The sequence below is a fragment of the Acanthopagrus latus genome, chromosome 7, assembly GCF_904848185.1.
Source record: "Acanthopagrus latus isolate v.2019 chromosome 7, fAcaLat1.1, whole genome shotgun sequence".
Classification (NCBI taxonomy): domain Eukaryota; kingdom Metazoa; phylum Chordata; class Actinopteri; order Spariformes; family Sparidae; genus Acanthopagrus; species Acanthopagrus latus.
Window position 1 is genome coordinate 26,174,370 of NC_051045.1, and position 18,188 is coordinate 26,192,557.

An 18,188-nucleotide genomic window follows, 5' to 3' on the forward strand; every position below is an offset into this window, starting at 1 on the left:
TTTGGATAAGCACAAGTAGCAATTCTACACTGTAAAATATCACCAGTCCTACATTGTAAGTGGCAGGTAAATTAGTATTATCAACAGAGAGCATTTATAAATCAAATGTTAAGTACTTAATGGAGGAACAATGGCCACTGGGAGTGGTATACTATTATTATATGATTCAGTTATTATTACTGAACCTATTAACAGTATTTAACTGATGAACAGAGCAAAGTCAGATACTGTCTGGTAGTTTCTAACAATGAATCTAACATCTTTTTAGAGCTGTTGGAGTACTGTTAAAACACTTTTCGCTTTGGTTCCATTTTTATAGTAAACCGGAGGTTTGTGCAGACACCAACATATGGGAGTATTAGTATGTATATATGGATAATATTTATGTGTTTGTTGTGCCCCCTTTTCATCCCTGTTAGTTTCAGTCAAGTCTAATATCTAGTCACCCCCTAACATATAAAGATCATCTTTAAAAAAAAGGAAAATAACTTACTTATCCACTGGAACTTGAAAACAACTCATGTAAACAACTGTTGTTTCACATAAATCACTGCCTTATTCAAATATGAATCAAAGAGTTAGATTAATGTATTTGAAATGTTTTTGGTCCCCCACCTCTGAACTTTTGAATATCATGACGGAACATTCTCAGTGTGTTTTTGACCACGTACTCCACGCTTATCCGAGAGGCAATCAGAGATTAAGTATAACTGACTCCACCATCGGTTCTAGAGCGGAGCTGGCTTAGCAGAAATGTGGCCACAAAACCTCGGGGTTGTGTTCACGAAACCAAATATTCTATCTAGGCAGGAAACAGTTTTTCACACTTGCCTCTGCCTCAGATGTATTCTCAGGAAACATGAAAGTTTCAGCCCCTAACTGTGTTCATTTGATGTTATTTGAAGAAAAAAAAATAGCTGCGTGCATGGGGGGCTTTATCTATAATGTTTAAGTGACACAGGAAATCTGTGTATTTTTACTGAATATTATCTATTTTCATCAAATGTCAAAATGCATAACCCTTAATCGTCCTACACACGCTGTGACGTTCCACGATTCTGCAGCAAGACAGTGTCTCAATGGAAATTGAGTGCAAAAACCAAGAGACCACTTTCATTATTTCTCACTGGTTGTTTATCTACTAATGCTTGCTTAAAACAAGGGCCTGTCATGTAGCCTGGTTTGGTTCATACGTGTAATAAAAAAAAATAGCACAATTGTTGTGTTTTCAAAGTGTCCCAACTGGGAAAGTAACTGAAAAGCTCCATTTAGTCTCATAGCAGAGATTTATAAAATAAAATTTCCTCCTGTTTGACTACCATTTGTTAATAAGTACAGTACTCATCTAAACCTTTTTTTTTTTTTTTAGATTTACGTCTTCAGTAGAAACCAATGGGCTTCGGGCTGAGAGCTACACAAACAAGTTAGGGAAGTCTTATATCATAAGAGACTGATACGTTGTTGGTTGTTGGTCTTTTCATGAGGTCTGTTGACAATTATCCTTCAATATCCAACAAGTAAAGAAAAGAAGGACATTGTTTTAGGTTTTTGAAATCCTCAGGAGGAATAATGGAAATAAAAATTCTCCAGTGAACCAACACTAAACGGAGATCGTGTAAGTCTATGGGCACTTTGACAAAAGAAAAGAATAAAAGAATTCATCAGGTTAGTAATCTTACTGAAAATGACTCTAATAGCTTTCCAGTAAATTCTTCCATGCGTTAGTAATATGATTAGTAGTAAGTGGTAATAATGGGTATTTACTATTTCATCATTCAAACCCTTGTGTGGTGTTCATATTTTTGTTATTCAGCCAATGATCATGGGTTTGGTGGACCTGCTGCATTTTGGGGTTTTTAAGAAGCATTTTTTAGTACACAAAGTAATTTGCACAAAGAAATTACAATTGTACAATTGATAGTAATTGGTAAGAAATAGGTAATAACTTTCATACCTTTTTTATTTATTTGTGCTCTTATTTTTAGTAAGTCTATTATGGTCCCCTTTCCTGAAAAAGCAGTGTGTATTATTTATGCAGCATCTTTGTAGGCGATGCTAGATATTGTAGCACTTCTTCATAAGAAAGACAAAAGATAAACCAGAAGTTTCTGCTTTTAGCTACAAAAAATCATCAGGGCAGGATGTCTGATACATTGTTGTTAATTTATAATGCATTGCCTTATTTTGAGTAAATAATCAGTCGACCTGTAGTCACACTCTTTATTATTGTTGACTCTTAATGTCTCCTGTGGCAGGCTTTGCACGAGGTTCCTGTTGAAAAAGAATATCTTGTTGAATAGTCCGCTTTTCATTTATAGTCTTAAAAATATTCTCTGTTGTAGGGGGGTGGTTGAAGAACCCCCGTTGAGTCCTAACTCAGTATTGACTTCAGTATTTCTAAACTTCTTGTCCTGGTCCAAGCTCACAGATGGAAGACAGCCATTCTGTATGTTCAGCATTTTTATCTTTCAATGTGCTTTTTAATTCATATGAAAATGAGAAGGAGTAATGTAGACTGAATGGGTTCATACAGCAGTAGCAGCAAATATGAGAATTTTGGTCAAAAATGTAGAAATTTGAACAGCTTTTACCATATGTATATATATCTATATATCTATATATCTATATCTCTCTCTCTCTCTCTCTCTCTCTCTCACTCTATATATATATATATATATATATATATATATATATATATATATATATATATATATATATATATATATATATATATATATATATATGTGTGTGTGTGTGTGTGTATATATATATATATATATATATGTATATATGTGTGTATATATATATATATATATATATATATATATATATATATATATATATATATATATATATATATATATATATATATATATGTATATATGTGTGTATATATATATATATATATATATATATATATATATATATATATATATATATATATGTATATTAACTTTATCAAATTATCTACTAAAAACACAAAAGCAACATTATGCTGAATGTTTTCAGATTTTAAAATTATATTCATGATGTACGGTATACGGTATATATTGCCAGAAAAAAAGAACATTTTGTGATTATAGATTTATTTTAACATTTTCACTTATGGCGCTAACTATGATTTTTTTCTAACATAATTTCAATGGGATATACACTGCCTAGCCAAATAAAATGGTCAGGTCTAGGTTCCGCAACATTATGTGCCCAATGAATGAGGTCAGCTGACTACCTGAATATACTGAATGACAAGGTTAGTCCATCAATGGATTTTTTTCTTCCACTGGCATATTCCAAGATGACAATGCCACGATTCATCAGGCTCAAATTGTGAAAGAGTGGTTCAGGGAGCATGAGACATCGTTTTCACACATGGATTGGCCACCACAGAGTCCAGACCTTAACCCCATTGAGAATCTTTGGGATGTGCTGGAGAAGACTTTGTGCAGTTGTTCAACACTCCCATCATCAATACAAGATCTTGGTGAAAAAAATAATGCAACACTGGACAGAAATAAATCTTGTGACATTTTTTGGCCAGGCAGTGTATTTTATGTCTGTAAACTGTAGTACATAATTACTTTGCTGAGGAAAATATTACAAGGAAAACTTGTGAAAACTTGTGATAAGTTTATAAAATATGCATGGTTTCCACCAATCATATCATTTAAATAATGGCAAAAAATTAATGCATTAATGATAATAAGAATAATAACATAATAACATCATATGTAATGATGTATCACTCGGAAAGGAGAATATGCATCATAACATTGTTATACTAAGTACTAAGTACATTTAGACTGGTAACACTTCCATACTGTTTCTGAGGATGTTGATGGTGAGCGGGGCTTTGCAAAAGCATGTTTGAACCACTAGGTGGCAGAAACAGACAGCTGCTTGGAATTGCATCAGATCAACAGGGGATGTTTAGATTAAAGTCCTTTTTATGAGGGTTGTTATGTGAAAATTAAACATGAATTCATGCAAAGCAGTCATTTATGCTTTGCAAAAACCCTTATTTAATTTTTTTTGAGAATTTGATTGGTTTTCACAGTTAGCTAACTTAAAAAAAGAAAACTGCCACTTTATTTTCTTTTACCTGCTGCTGCTAACACATTTCTTTTTTAAATTTCCTGGTTGTCATGGCCTGATGTAAACGTTGTAAAATATAAAGAGAGAAATAATTGAAACCAAAGATAATGGGGAATGGTGAAATTCAAAGCGACGTCATGATCGACTTCCATCCCTAATGGAGACCAAGTGGAGCAGGCAGAGGAGTGAAGGGCAGCCTGTGCTGGCTGATTCTATAAATGAACAGCTGTGTTTCTGCAGGGCAACTGTGTTAGTCACATCCATGTTTTTTTTATTCTTTTTTTTTTTAAAAGATGACACCCATTTCCACACCTAAGAGCAGCAGGGAGAGATGGTGTTCTGTAAGGGTTACTGATACATCCTGTATTATCAACTACATAGATGTCCATTATTTTTGCTGTACTTGTGAAAGCACTTATGAGTCATGCACTTAATGTTCCCACAAGGTAAAAAGAAATGGAACATTGTTTACACATTATCGTAGGTCCTGACATAAATTCATTTTCATACCCTTGGAATTAAATGTCCAGCAGTTAAACTTGGGAAATTAAAAATGGTTATTAAAAAATATATATATTTTTATGTATGCCTTAAAGGTGCACTTTGTAATTCTGGGAAGAATTATAATGAGACGAGAAAGATCTTCACTGACTGCTTTTTGCCTGCCTAAACAAACTGAATAAACAAACTGATGTGAAAGGACAATACGGTTTCATACTAGCTTTAAACACTCTTCTGGGACCTTATTTTCCTCTGAGAACAGTTGTTTATCAGTTATGGAAAAAATACATAGTTCTGAATTTGTATTATCGCCTCATTAATATTGTAAATATTCAAATACTGAGTTTGAATTTCTTTTCCAAAAGAATAGTGCAAAGATGTAAAATAGTCACTGACATAAAGCAACAAATACTTACATAAACTGATCTAGACTGATCCATCACAATGCAAACAGTAAGGTAAAGTAAGTAATTGTGATATTAATTATATTGATTTTGTAATCCCCTGCAATGAGCTGGCGACTTGCCCAGGGTGTATCCTGCCCTTACCCACAGACAGCTGGGATTGGCTCCAGCTAACCCCCACAACCCCATAAAAGGGATAAAGCAGTTACAGACAATGGATGGATGGATGTTATCTGATATATTTTTTTTTCGAGGGGAACATGAGAAGCTTTCATCAGGTTGCTGTAAGGGGATGCAGATGTACATGGACCTAAAAGACATGAATTTGTATGGTCCATGTCAACATCACAGAACATCACTAACAGTGTTTTCCACTGAACAGTGTCTTACGTGGTGTATTGTTGGTGTAAGATGCATTAAGAGGAAAAAAAAAGATTTAATTACATTGATAAGAGGATACTTGGAAGAAAAACATGTTTTTACCTATAATCAATGTGGTCCAGCAAGTTGGGTGCTCCCCTTCACCTTGTGCCCCTGGCCCTCATTCATCTTGATGCAGTGATGAAACTTTACAGATGTGTAGTTGAGATCAAACTGAAAGACAAGTTTGAAGATGGTTGTGGTTCAACCCATGACTACTAATGTAATAATGTTGCAATGACGTTAACGTTAATATAGCCGTTAAAATATTTGTGAAATTTTCCAATTACGAGAGCTATGTCATGTTTTTTTTTAAATCACAATCACAATCCTTTTTTCTCGTTCTGGCCAAGATGATGGTTATTCTATGTTCAATCTATGAAAATTTAAATGAAAATAAATGTTTTGCTGCTGGGAATTTTGTTTCTTTAATTATCAATATAGGATATTTTTCATAAACACTGAGGCATTGATTTGTACAAATGATAGAAGAAGAAATGAAGAAACAGCACTTAACCTCATCTGGTAGAACGCTGAATGGAAATTCGGTTTCGGTACAATTCTTGATTTGGGATATAGAGAAGACCGTTGGCCACAGCAAGTGGGGCTTTTGAGACAGAAAGGCTATCTTGCACTCAAATGGAAGCCTATGAATTAAGGAAGTTTTCTATATACATGTTAGGCATAGATACTCTCCATAACGTGCTGAAAAATAATAATTTTCATGCAAATTTGTCAATATGACTATAGCCATTATTACAGCAACGTGAAAACTGTACCGTACATAAAGGCATGTGAGTATTGTTCTAAAGATATAGTAGATAATACTTTCTCACTTAAATGTTTTAAAATGTCCAGACCTTTGCTATATATTTTGTTGTGTGCATATTCGTTCACAAATGTTTCCAACAATGTTTAAACCAGAGAGATCCAAACTTTTATTCAAGGATAAAGTGCATGTCCTTTGGTTGCCTGTTGTGATAACTTACATTTCCATTAAGGGCATTTAGCAGACGCTTTTGTCCAAAGCAAATTACAATAACTACACTTGTCACAAGTAACAACATAACACCATTGAAAAAGTAAGAAACAATTTTCAAGCCCCCACTCTGAGCATAGCAGCTGCTATTTATCAAGGATACCTTAAGTACATAAGTGCCATGATTTAAAGTGCTATGGGTAAGAACATACAAGTGCATATACTTTTTTTTTTTTTTTTTTCCTGGCGAACCTGGTGAACTCTCCTGTCCTGACATTGGTCCTGAGGTTGTGCCACCACTGAGACAACAGAACAGAGAAATGTTGCGACTTTGCTGAGCGACCTTTGTTTTCTCTCAGCAATGGCGGTACCAGCTGGCCAGCTGATGGAGAGGAGTGAAGTGCTCGCACTGGGGTGTGTGGTCTGACCAGTGTTTGGAGGTAGATGCGTAGATGAGGGAAAAAAGAGGAACCGTTGGGCACTTTCTGCATAACAATGGTAATAGAATCCATGTGATTGCAGAGCCTAATGATCTAGTGTATGGTGAAAACAGAAGTGGTCCTAGTACTGAACCTTGAGGGATACCAGTTTCCAGAAAGTAGGGTTTGGACAAGGAGACATTCCATATGACCTGTGTTTTGTCACGTGTGATGTGAACCAGGTTAGAGCAGAGTCAGTGATGCCAAGTTCAGCCCAGAGTGGAGAGGAGCATCTGATGGTTGACGATGTCAAACGCAGAAGACAGGTCACGGAAAATGAGAACGAATGAGCGGGACGAGGCTCTGGTGGCACAACACAATGCTTCATGGGTTTACTTAAGCACAAGTCATTTTTGAGGTATCATTACTCAAATGCACTCTACCAAATGGTTTAAAGGTCTTAAAGGTGCACTTTGTAGTTATGGTGGAGAAATTTATACTCAGAATTGTGATATTTGCTCTTTTAATGCAGCAATAATACAAACTTAGAAATATTTATTTTTTTCATAAGTGACTAAACAAGCTGTTCTCAGAGGAAAATCAGGTCCCCAGAACACTGTTTGAAGCTGAGAAGGTAAAAAAAAATAAAAATAAAAATAAAAACTGTAGGTCCTTTAAGTTCAGTTTGTTTCTTCAGTTTATTCAGTCATGAAAACAGAGTTTGTTTATTAAGCTTGTATTGGCAGAAAAGAAAATCAGACAATGAAGATCTTTTTCTTCTCATACATTCTTTTTCCCCAAAAACTACATAGTGCACATTTCATCTGAGGTGTTAATGAGTAGCATCTTTAAAAAATGCAGATAGTTCAGATCTGATGACCATATATTCTAATTGGTTGCATATAACATTTGGATACCAAGTTGATCATCATACATTAGGTTTGTTAATGCATCCAGACATGAATGTGCGTACCTGCATATTTCAGAGTGTCTTGTATCATCAGTCTTGTAGGTGATGAGTATGTGCTGGTTTCCTGCTTGTGAGAGTAGACCAGGCTAAATAATGTTTTTTGTTGGTTTTTTTTTTGGGGGGGGGGGGGGGGGGGGGGGGGGGTGTTCTCTGCTTGGGCAGAAATAATAAGGTTGCGAGTGCGGGTGTCCAACCAAGCCATAGTCAGTGTGCCCCATGAGAAAGAACCCCAATTATTCCTCCTTTAAAACCTGGCATCCGCACAACAGATATTAAAGTGGTGTTCAATGAGACACTATTATCTCCCAAACTCGTATCCGGCATGTGTTGCCCCCTATTTTTCTGCCCCATTCATCTTCTGCCTCTCCTGTTGAGATCTAAATAAGAATCTTTAACAACATGTTTATCATCACCATTACATGACATAATTGGAATAATGCTTAAGAATCTGTGTCAGAGCAGACACCAGGAACTGCCACGGTGAAAGAGGTGATGAAAGAGGTGATCTTTAGTCTTTGATTAATTATCATTAATCATTTATGTTCCGCTCACTGTACAGCCGGATGTTGCACCTGACTTGAGATAAAGCAGAGCCCACAATCACCTACCTGGAGAGTGTTTACTCTAATTTCCAGTGCATCACACATGCAAGCTGAAAGTAACTGAGAGTACTGTTCATCACTTTAATTGGTTTGCCCTTAAAGTCCATTTGTTCTGACAATGGTTCAGCACTTTCTGCGGGGGTGTTTCTTTCTATTTTTGCTTTTTCCTCTCTGCTGCCTCTGTCACCTAATAGACTGGGCAGTCAAGTTTGCTGAGACAAAATGGATTTCAGTCTGCAAATGTTTTGTTTCGACGTATCTCTCCTGCTGCAGTGTCCTCGATTGACTGTTAACTGAACCCTCCATCTGTATGCCTGGCTAACTTACAGTACTGACAGAAACAAAGTCCTTATTAACTTAATTAACTAGCTAATTAAAAAATATGTTTACTTTTTTTTTTAATAAAAAAAAAACCACTAGCTGTGAAGTCTTTCCTCAGATCAGAGTTTATGCTAATGTAAGCAGCCCTGACCGTGCTCGGCACAGAATTTGGGTATGGATTCACTGTTTGGTCTGTAAAATGTCGAAAAAAAGTTTTTTTTAAATACCTACCATATTTCAGCCCAAAGTGCGGGAGTCAGATGTGGTGAGGATTCTGACATTTTTATGGGAACATCCCGCTTTTAGGCCTCAGTCTGTCAACTCAATATCATGTATGCAGCTTGAGTGCATATCCAAGACACAAAATTCTCATTTTAAAAAAAGACAGCTGGAAACATTGAAAAGTCAGCTGGATCTCATGTTAGCTCAGTTAGCTGCAGCTGATTAGCTGGCAACTAGAGTTGTCATCTCACCCAGCCAAATGAGAACACTGCCTCTGTCTCGCCTCTGCCAGCAGATCAAGGATCCATGGTGTAAAACATGCTGGAATGCTTTGTGATCATCTGAAGATTTAAGCATCATCTTACTGATAACATCATCAGACACCAAGTCTGTTCTCTGAGGACTGCATTTTGTATTTAAATGTTCATTCTCATTTATTTTTCTCTCTATAGGAGCACTCTGCTCACGCGCTGCGTTTGAAGTGGGTTTTGATGTCAGCTTCATCTATTATGGATCAGGTGACATTTCCTGATGACAGTCCCAGATACACTTCTTACGAGACGAGCATGGAAATGGGCACATGGAGAGAGAAGCCATTATGATATTTCCTGTCATGATCTCTGCTCTCCTGTTGTCCACTTTTTGCCCAGGGGAAGGTGCAAGAGTTGGGGGGTGGGGGTGGGGGGGGGTGAGTACACAGAACACATGGAATCAGACAGCAAGTCAAAATAGTTTATTATAGAACAGGATTCATAGTCGAGGCACTACCTCACATTTAGTATAGGCACTGAACTACTGCACTGGAGTCACAGCCACGACTCGGTCTGAAAACCAAAGCCTGCCAGCCACGCTGATGCTTGTTACAGCTTCATGTACAATACTTAAAATCCCTCAACGCTCCAAAATATGAATTTAATGCTAAATTAAGTGATCTGATGTAGGTCGACTTGCACCAAAGCATGTTAACTGAACAGATATGTTCATCTTCAAGGTGGCAAACAGGGCACTATTACTCTTAGTAATAAGATGGAAGGCTCTCATTATCAGTTTATTATCCAAAGTTGTAGTTAATGGGACAGACTGAATCCTGCTCTGATGACACTTTTAATCAACATTCATCCTGTTTACCACTTTGAAAAGCCTTTGATTACCAATGGTCATGGTAAAAATGTGGCTAGCAGGCTGTGGTGAGGGGAGGCAGCCTTTCAAGGTGTACATTACATCATCCTACTGCTCTTACAGGGTAACTCCGCCAGTTTTACATGTTGAAAGTGCAATATGTATGAGAGTTTGTTCAGATTTTTAAAAAATGTACAGGATTTGAAAAAAAAATAAGAGTTTCAATGTTATGTTGTGTGATAAAGAGATACCGAAGTTAGTATGCTGACAAGCCAACTCAAGGCCTGAAAACCTATTTCTTTAAGAATACAGTTAACAGCAGTTAGCAATTAGTCTAATGATATGCTGCCTCATATGTGTTTGTAATAAGAATTCAGGGTGACTAATTCTTACATATGGCACTTTTTAAAGTGTGTTTACAGGATTTGGGGCACATTACTGCATATATAGAACAAGATAGTAGAAAGCATTTTGTGGCTCCAGGGAAAGCTGGATGTAATCTGATAAAATTGCCCCCAGTGATATCACTCACTAGCTAAGTTGCATTATGGGTAATGTAGGCACCAGGTTTTGAAAGGCAGTCCACTGTTCTCTGGACAGTTTAAAAAGATCAAACTTTTTTTCACTCCACATATTATTCTTCATTTTTATAAAACCTGGTTCCTTTATTACCCACAATGCATCTTTTACATCACTGGAGGTAATGTAATTTTTCACATAAGCACTAGTACTCCCCAAGACCTGTTAACACACTTTCATGAGTAAAACTGGTGGACTTACCCTAAGTCAGTCTTGCCTTGCCCTGGACTCTTTAACACATCCTAATACACTGTTTGTTCTCTTGTGTCAATCCAACCAACAGTTTAAGACCACACTGCAGTGTCACATTAGTCGATTACAACAACAACCACAACAAACAGCATCATGATTATTGTTATTATTATAATAAGAATTATAATAACACACATAATGCAGGCATATCCCCTCTTGTTTCACTCTCTCTGTCTGCATGAGCGGGTAATGAAAAGTAAACACCTCCTGTAAACAGGCAGTAGCTTAAACTTGTTTTTTCTTAGAGGGATTATCAAGTCGCAAAAATTATGTTATGATGACTACATCTGTGGCGAGAATAAGCACCTCACATTAGCAAGCTCAACAACACAACGTGTTACTTCTTCTGTTTACTGCTGAGTGAGGTTCAACCCTTAAGCGACAAGCTGGGGTCACATTTGACAAGAGAAGTTTCCATAGTTTCTAGGTTGCCGAAGTTTCTGCCTGTATGTCATAATATATCTTCCAGGCCAACCTGCGGCATGATGCTAGTCAAAATAATCAAATTCACAAATGTGTGTGTGTTGGTTAAAGGAATAGTTTGACATTTTGGCAAATTTTCTTTTTTCAACCCAGTGTCACACCAAACCATGTAATAGACCTGCCAGTCCACCGTGCCACTAAACTGCTTGTTTAAGTTTATGAAAAGATCATGGTTTGGATTAAAATATCAGTCACCATAGAGAGGCAAGGTCACACCCCTTCCAGTGGACCACCGAGGGACCTTATTTTAGAAAAATATTGATGGTAGTGAATGGAGAGCGACGGATAGACTTTTGATCCCTATTTAAACTGTGCCATGAATCACACATATGATGTTTTGTCAATTTAAAAGATAATTTTTCAACTCAAGAAAGTCACAGTATACAGCTGTGAAAATATGCAATTAGAATGACTACACAGCCAACAGTCACACCTAATTGAACACACCAAAACCCATAACTGAAAGCCTGAGGGCTGGTCCTGCTTATTAGCTCGCTCACAGAACCGACTTACACCTTTCACACAACCGCAGTTCTCAAAAGGTCAGATTTATTGTGATTTGTCATTGCCATGTCAGTGATGGTGACATATATTGAACGAGAAGATGTAGTTCACCGAGCAGTTTTATACGAAACTAAAGGGCATTTAAGTATCTTTAGTGACAATCTTGACTTGCAAAATGATCTCTTAATTTGACAAACATGAAACTCATGGCACAATTAAAAAAATGTGTCACTTCTCAGTGACTACTGTACAAACTGTTTTTGGAATGGAGCTCCATGAGGTCCACCAGAAGGGGTGTGACTTTGCCATTCCATTGGCTACCTAGTTCTCAAACCCCAGCTGTCTGGCTGAAGATTCAGCCTCCATAGTAGACTCACACACTGCCCTCTAGGGGATCGACATGTTTATTACAAGCTGTTTCTGTCAGACTGGGCTGCTTATTTGCTTTCTAACACAGATTGGAAGATCATAACTACTCTCATTGCTGTCCATTAATGTTAATTTATTAAATTAAAGGATAAGCAGATCTTGTTTGTCAAGACACATACATTCCTTTAAGATGGACTTCAAAGTTAGAAATGGTCTCTCTCCAACACCATGTTTTAGAGGTAGTGTTTGTGAATTTGTAATTGTATATCTATAGTGTGTTATTATTTTATCATACACATTTGTAATTGTTAAAAACAGTTATGTCGTTTAAATGTAATACATGTGACTGCAACCAAGAAGCGGATCAATCAGCACATGGTTTCAAGTTTGAACCTGTGTTCAGATTTGACCACTGATAACATTTCTATGACAGTGTGATTCCCCAACTGCCACCTCTGTGGTGTCTTTCAGTAGACCCCACCCCCACTTTGTAACACAGGATTTATAACGAAAACCAATCCCATGCCATGATGACAAGGTCTGTGTTGTTTTTTCAGACTGTAGACAGCGCTGTTGTAGACCACACAGGACTCTATACAACTGTTGTCACCAGCTTCATACAGCAGTACTCCTCATGAGAAGCCACTCTTTGGTGGGATGTCCTTATAAGTGTTTATAAATCTGTGTTCTAACAATATTGCTATAAAGCAACTCAAAATGTCAATCATCTAGAGTTGACCGAGACAGTCTATCTGTCTCAGTGACATGATGTCATTGTAATGATCAATATATCATTGTGTAGCACTAAAAATAAAAGTATATTGTTCTTATTTGTTCCTGTAATTTAAAGTTGAAGGTGCCATAATTATGTAAGAATTGTCCACCTGTAAAATGCCATACCCAAAACAAATTGGACATCACAAGTTACCACTAACTGCTGCTAACAGCAGCTGCAATAACCCATTAGTCATGCAGCTAGCAGACCGGACTGGGAGCTCAGGTTCAGAGGAATGCAAGTGTTAACACTCCTATCACATGAGCTTTGGACCAGTTATGTTATGATGTCAAACCTGTTTTTTCTTCACATTCTATTGTGACTTTCTCAACTTCTGAGTGTTTTCAACTTAAATTCTTACATAATGCCCCTTCAAATTGAATATACTGTGTGTGTGTGTATATATGTATGAATAAAGTTTACCTTCTCAATGCTAGTGTCACTTGAGGGTGAAGTTAGTGCTTACTGTTACAAGTGCATAGTTGCAGAAGTCCCTGTATGTGTGGCTGAGTCTATTTCACTGAAAAGGGTTTCTACAACCAAATGTTTACGCAGTCATCATAGGGATTAAATGCAAATTGTAAAAGCATTATAACATAAATAAGGTTATAATTAACTTTGTAGTGTTTCACACACACGGCCTTACACCTCCCCACACATGCCAACTGTGTGGGTCAATTCCTCCATCGTTTTTTTTTTTTTTTTTTTTTTTTAATCACCTTTAGAACTTTTCATTTACTTCAGTAAACCTCCCAAATCACATTTTTACATACAGAGCACATGGCAATACTGATCCACTGAGACCACAAAGCAGCTTACCAGGTTTCTACCATGTCAATCACTGTAGGGTAAACAGCACAGTACAGCGAGAGAGATCAGAACAGCAGGGGGATTCTGGGTTTGTGTTTCCCAAAATGACTGTACAAACGAGCTTCACTTAACACTCAGCAGTTAGAATGATAGACCGCACTGATGGCAGGCGGTGCTCAAGCTGTGTGGGTTATGAGACAGTGATTATTGAAAAATGTTGGTTCAATCACAAACTCAAAACATAATTATTTCATGTTGAAAATAATTTGTATTGATTTGTTTTGCCTTTTGGATCCAAGAAAGAGTAACCAGAAGATTAGAAAGCACTCAACAATTGAAATACACCTAAAATATGTCAGTTTGTTGTTCCAAATACATCCCTGTTAACTTTCTTGTTAGTACTAAAAATAACCTTTTGTGGACCGTTCTGCTTGAGATAGTATTATGAAATAAAACCTCATTGCCAGTATTATACAACCTGTGTCCATATACATCCCATCTGACCAACGTAGTGAAAATAAACAGATTTATGTATATGCCTCCATTAAAAAAATATTTGCTGCAACATCAGCTGAAGCAAAGCTTTGCAAAAACACACTAGTGACAAACACTTTTGGGAACCCAGCTTAGAGCTGGACAACACCACGACACATCTGTCACTTCACAATCTCAGATCACAACACAGATAACTGGAGGGCAAAGTAACGAACAAACATGAACAAAAAAAAAAAAAAATGTATATATACTGTATGTATATCTATTAAATCCTGATAGCTAATCAATGATAATTAAGGGGATGTTTAATATATATTTTTGACCACAGGCCCACATAGGAAACAAAAATAACCAACAACAACAACAACAACAACAACAACACAGAGTTATGCTGATGTAAGAGGAACACATTTATGCTACCTGCGGGTGTTTGCCCGCAAAAGAAAAACTAAAGAAGAAGAAAAAAGGAGAGGCTTTTCATCATCGAAAGTAAGACACAGTAATGCACTGGATTCATAAAACTTCAAAACACTTAATTCAGCAACTTCCTCCCCCATCTTTGTACTGTGCTGAGTGCACCCCTGCTGTTTTGTCAGAACCTGAGTCTGTGGGCCTTCTATTTATGAATCAAGGCACAGAACCTGCAATGCACAGTGTGCCTACACTAAAACAGGGCCCTGAATGTGTGTTGGACAAGAGAATACATACTGTATCTGCAAAGGTTAAAAGGGTAATGATACACAAGGCAACTTCTTGGGGCAATGTAGGTTGCCTAAAACTTGCCTGAAAAGGAACGTTGTACTTGCGCATGTGTTGCCAGTCGACATTGCTCAATAAGGGTATTAAAAACTTGCGTATTCATTTTAGGGCACTTATTGCATGTAAAATTGCCCTGCGCCTCAGGTTCTGGAGATTTTTCAGACTCATTTCGCAAAATGTCACCCAGAGACTCATGCTAATTAAAACCATATGAATGTTCTTGTCATAGGAAGCAGGTCCACAAATACATTTTGGCTTTCAGCTAGTCCTGTAAGAACACATTTACATAGACATTTACATATCGTCTCCTCACGGCCCGCTAAAAAAAAAACATACAGCACCTAATTAAATGCTACCTGAACTGAAGCATCCTGCTCTTTTGTTCTATGTTCCTCAACCTGCTGTCAGAGGCAGCACAGGGATTTCACTCCAATGAGTAAACAGCCTGGAACGTACGTCACATCAGGAGCCAGAAAAACAGATTCATGAGGCATCTATCTTTTCTGTTTAAAGAGAAATTCTAGATTTATGGAGCATCTCCTGCCAAAACCTGCCACTGACAGGATAAGAGATGGAGTGAGAGAGAAAAGTGACAAAAAAACCCTAAAACTAATAATAATAAACTAAATAAACCAGACAACCAAAACAGAGAGCTAGCGCTGGTGAGCTAGCAGAGCCAGAAAAACTGAAAGACTGCAAAGGAGACGTTATGCACCCTCCAGACTCACACAGCTCACACAATCATAGATGCTCAGTGTGTCTTGGTGTCAAGAACACACACATATGCCGTCACAATCATACAAATGCACATACATCTCACAAGACATCACGTGTTAATTCTGTACTAATGAAACTCTGTATATAGACGATGGATTACATGACTCTTCATCATGTGAGAACCCTAACCCTAACCCTCCCGCATAGCACTCTTTAGAGTGCTTCGTTTTAACCTAAACCGAACCTGTAGAAAAATTCAAACCTGACTCTGGGTTTTTTAGCCTGTTTTCGCCTATTGTTTTGGTTTTATGGCCTGCACTCTACATTTCTAACAAATTCATCCTCAAAACAAATAGGGTGCAGTGTATCACCAGACTGACAGCTAGCTGCTGTTTAGTTCAGTTTAGATAGTTAGCTGAGTTACACATGCAGCAAGTGGTCCAGACTGGGACCTCAGAGCGCCAGTTATATTGGTGTTTAGGACACCTGTACAGGAGCTTTGGAACCGGATGGGGACATTTTCAAATTCCATTCCTACATATTGCATATTTATTGCAACTTTAAAGCCGAGCTTACTATTTCTATGGTAACAATATGTCAGGTGCTAGTTACACCATCAGTGCTTAAGCCTTTATCTCGCTGAGACCAGTCATAAATCTTATACCTACTCAGGAGCGGGTGTAAAAGCAAAATTGTGGCCAAAAGTGAAAAAAATAACCTTTTTTTTTTTTTTTTTGCTGCAGCCTTTATTCACTGACTAGCTGTTATCTACTTGGTACATTTACTGTTAAACGCGCCGCCAACCTTTCTTTTCTGCTCCGCTTGTATTCTGTCGTTTTCAGTCACTCTCACTCCACCACACATGCATTACGCTCTGTCCCATTCCTTTGAGGCACTTCGCCCCTGTTATAATGAATGTATCCTAGTAACACACACAGCTGCAGGGCAATAGCTACCGTCACATAGCACTCATGTGGACCTTCATCGCTAAGACTAACTAACGCCGTCTTAGCAGTTAGGGCGAGGATCACTAATGACCAGTTGTTGCAATGGCTATCAATGGCTATGGTAAAATGGTTCGCTCTTAAAGAGAAATCCTAAAGGGAATTATCACCTTACTTTCCCCTTCCCCAAGCTCCCCAAAGCATTTCAGCATCTTTCTTGTTTTGGTTTTACGGCTGACAAGATCACTATTTTGGCTCTGTCTCTAAGCCCTCCATCTTTAGCCACTGGATAGCAACCACCATTTTTAACACACCCATGCTCCTTACAATTAAATCATGTGACATTTAACAATGTTTATATCTCTTATATGTAAATATCTCAAGCCTGTGGTAACCACAGCTGGCAGCAGTTTTCAGCAAGAAACCTCTGACGAAACCCACTATGGCATTACCTGACCAGCATCAAATCACAGACGGACAGAGTTAACTGGTGATCATAGTGGAAGATCTTATAGCTAAAGAACCAGATATTTATATGAAAGCTGGTGGAGACAACAGAGCTAAAAGTGAGTGAATGTTAGAATGGTAAACGTGGACAGATAAATGACTCCAAATGAACGCTGAAGTTGGTCCTGGATTTCCTTAATGTGTAAATGATCAAGTATTTGCTGAGAAGTTTGCCAGATCAACCTAAGGTTAAAATATTTGGCCAGTTGAGGTTTTGTGACACAAAAATCCACATGTGGCCCCATAAAAAGGGACACAGCACACAAGGCATATTGTTACTTTCTGGACTATAACGTTTAACCTCTTTTAGAAGTTTCTGCTAATGTAAGACTAAAGTTACCTGCAAATAAATTGTCCACTTTGCCAAACTGCACACTTCCTCTCATACACACACAGACACTGACAAACTCCAGTTGATTCTTGGAGGCTGATCAGTCTTGGGTGGTGTGGGCCACAGTCTCCACCCAGCAGAGCTGTTCACTGATAAAACCCTCTCCGTCAAAGTTTTTGTGACTGTTGCCAAATTCAAGTGAATGAGTGAGCTTGACCGCTTTCTTACAGGCATGCGCTCAGGCTTGCACACGCTTGGCTCTGCATATTATTAAAAAAAAAAAAAAAACAGCAGTGTGTGTTTCGGTGATCATATGTACATACAGTATGTGACGAGTGTGTAGCTTGTCCCCAACACACTCAATTAGGTGCACACTGCAGCACCAGAAATAACCAACTGTCAACTGGCATCTCATCTGAGCTCCCGCAGCTTCAGTGCTCTCTCACATCCATAGATGCCTGACTCTGTTAACAAGGTCTGCCAGGGTGCACACCAGAAAAGTATATAAAGTGGGGGGAAACAGCAAGAGGGATGTTTGTGTGTGTGTCAGTGTGTAAGAAACAATGCTTATTTTGGGGACTAAAGGTAGCTCTCTCTTTTATGGTACTTGTCTG